This window comes from Odontomachus brunneus, unplaced genomic scaffold (assembly GCF_010583005.1).
Source record: "Odontomachus brunneus isolate Ranch 3 - 2012 unplaced genomic scaffold, Obru_v1 Obru_scaffold_025, whole genome shotgun sequence".
Taxonomy (NCBI): Eukaryota; Metazoa; Arthropoda; class Insecta; order Hymenoptera; family Formicidae; genus Odontomachus; species Odontomachus brunneus.
In genome coordinates this window covers 992,405-995,552 of record NW_022639475.1, presented here as the reverse complement: position 1 = coordinate 995,552, position 3,148 = coordinate 992,405, and positions in this window count along the sequence as shown.

The window sequence follows — 3,148 nt, the reverse complement described above, 5'->3', positions numbered from 1 at the left end:
TAGGAAAATCTACGTCTTGAGAACTGCTATACGGAGACAGTATCGCAGTTTCTTATTCACATAAATTCTTTTTAATTTTACTATGTTTCTAATGGTGCAAGGATAAACTATCAGTAATATCTATACAGAAAAAAAAATGGTATTCATTTGAAAGTGTCAGTATCTCGAAATTGATATATGCAAATTAACAATCGTTGTTTCATACATAAGCAACAATATGTAATCTTATTAGAAGAATTTTAAAGTCTCGAGTTTCAACAAGGTTATAATTAACAATCGTTGTTTCATATATAAGCAACAAAATGTAATCTTGTTAGAAGAATTTTAAAGTCTCGAGTTTCAACAAGGTTATAATTAACAATCGTTGTTTCATATATAAGCAACAAAATGTAATCTTGTTAGAAGAATTTTAAAGTCTCGAGTTTCAACAAGGTTATAATTAACAATCGTTGTTTCATATATAAGCAACAAAATGTAATCTTGTTAGAAGAATTTTAAAGTCTCGAGTTTCAACAACGTTATAATTCTATTTAAATATTGTAACAATCTCATGAGAAGTATAATATAATTAATTAATATATAATATAATTAAGTATAATATAATATAATTATTTTGATGATAACAATATCTTCATTTGAGAATATCACATTTTCCACTCAATATTTTGTGCTGTTCTATTCATGAAAATTATTTCTGAATAATAAAAATATATTTCTTTTTGTTGAATATCGTATGAAATGTATTGATACAAGTAATTTACTTCCATTTAACGTTATATTAAGCAACATAGTAAAACAGAAAAAGACATAGAAAACAGCCTCTAAAATATAAATAGCATATATAAAATAAAAGGATGGTCAATTACTGAATATATGGAATTCTTGGTTACAAAATTCTATAAAAATTTTTGCTATTTAATTCTCTTCGTGTAAGAATCAAATTCTCCTATTGGATACGAGATGCGTTGCAAAATTCATCGAAGAAAAATGTGGCAGTCTTAAATCAGCCGACTGTACCATGTCACTATTTTACGAGTGCAATACCTCCGTTTGTGCGGCGCGACCAGCTGGAAATAAATATCAAATTGCACAATTAGAAAAAGCCCAACTCGTGAGACAGACAAACAGGCATGCGTGATCCCTCGAATTAGAGGAACGTCTAAAAAGCACCATGACTTATTCGTTGCTTTACAGCGATGTTACCTCAATAGAATTTTTGACGGTAAGAAAGAACTACTCTCGGGAAAAACGGCGAGGGGGAGAGAGGGAGGGAAAGAGGTTGCAACGCGTCAAATTTGAACGAAGTCGTCGAGCATCGTCGCGATAGAGATCGGACAGGGGAAACGGGGAAGAATCTGAAGGGTCCATCAACGTCAACGAGGTGTACACGAGGTGAACGAGCGAGCGTCAACGTTCGCTTCGTTTCGTATACAGTTGGAAAGAGTGCTCTTCCTCTCCCGCTTCGTTTCCTCTTTCCTCTCTTCTTATGGCTTCGCCACGCTCGTAACCAAAACCCAGCTGTCTTCCGCGGCTAGCGCGCGTACTGTAACTCGTTCTCCACCCACTGAGGGATCCAAGTGAGCAACGGTTCTGGAACCTGTTTCGAACCGTTTGAGAGTCTCTGCCCTGCCTCGTCCCCATCGTCCATCCCTCATTCTCTATCCTCCGCCCGCCTACTACTCCACCTTCCGCACCTCCTTGTCGCTCGTTCGTTTCTTTTCTCTTCTTTTCGTAACATTCTCTCACCGTCTCGCTTTCTCTCTCCCCCTCTCTCCATCCTCGCGCTGTTCCTCCGTCTCTTACTCTTTCTCATTCTTTCTCCCTCCTCCCTTCTTCTGTCTCTCTCTCTTTCTCTTTTCTTTCTCTCTCTTTCCCGCACATTCTCTCCTCTCCTTCTGCCATTCTCTCTCTTCTTCTCGTTGGCCTCGGTTCCACGTACTCCGGCGCGTAATATCACGCACGTCATCGTCACGAAGATGTGTACGCGTGTCTCTCCGTCGGTGCTCCATACGAAGCGAAGCAGAGGAGGATGAACCAAGATGGGTCGACGGATGAATGAGAAGGAGAAAACGGACGAGGAGGAAGAGACCATAGAAGAAGATAGCGGGAGGGAAACGGGCAAAGAGAGAGAGAGAGAGAGAGAAAGAGAGAGACAGAGAGAGAAGAGAAGGCAGAGAAGAGAAGGTAGAGAAGAGAGAGAGGGAGGGAAGGAGGGAGGGGAGAGAAAGGAGAAGAAAAAGAAGGGGGAGGGAGAACGGTCGACACTGGGAAGGCAAGGCGGATGGGGTATGGCACACGCCACACGCCATCATAATGGAATAATGAGGCAGAGACGATAGCAATCGCGCAGAGGCTCTTTTTCCGCGCAAGACGACCGTGTATTGAAGCGCCCGTGAGAGCTGTACGCGGCTGTGCACGAGCGCAGGAACGTCGTGGATGAATTGAGCAAATCAGAGCCACATCCGATGAGGTCACATCGGCTCGGTCGTGCCTCCAAGACGACGTGTTCTCGGCTGTCACAAATGAGCGAAGAATACGACGGAATGTAAAAAACCTTGTTGTTGAGCCCGAACGCGCTCGAGATCGTAATGCGAACGGCGTATGCGACGTTGGTGACGATGTTACACATCATCAAACACCGACTGAAGAGTTGCATTTTGATTGTTGCATGTCGATTGTATCAGATCGGTCGAGATATCGACGGTCCTCTGCCTAACAGAAGACGTACCTGAAATGAAAAGAAAACGTACCTGGAGCACGCGCGCGCGCGCGATATGAGAGACTTTCTACCGGTGTGTCTCTCGCGGATCTCGTGGCAGCGCACTGATTAGTAAACGTAGAAACATATAGGTCAATCGCGCGTTCGCCGATGCCTGCAGCTATATGGTTATTTAAATCGCATCAGCTGAAATTCCCCGATACGGTAATGAAGAAAGAACAAGGGCACAAAACGGTGGAGGATCACAGGAGGAAAAGAAGAAGCTGTGGCACGTGACCCCGAAGACCAGCGGAGTCAACTCGCTTAAGTAGCCGAGCTCTGCTCTTTGACCCAGCCGACAATTTCGAATTATGTCTCTCGGAGGAAGAGGACGAGGCAGAGAGAGAGAGAGAGAGAGAGAGAGAGAGAGAGAGAGAGAGAGAGAGAGAG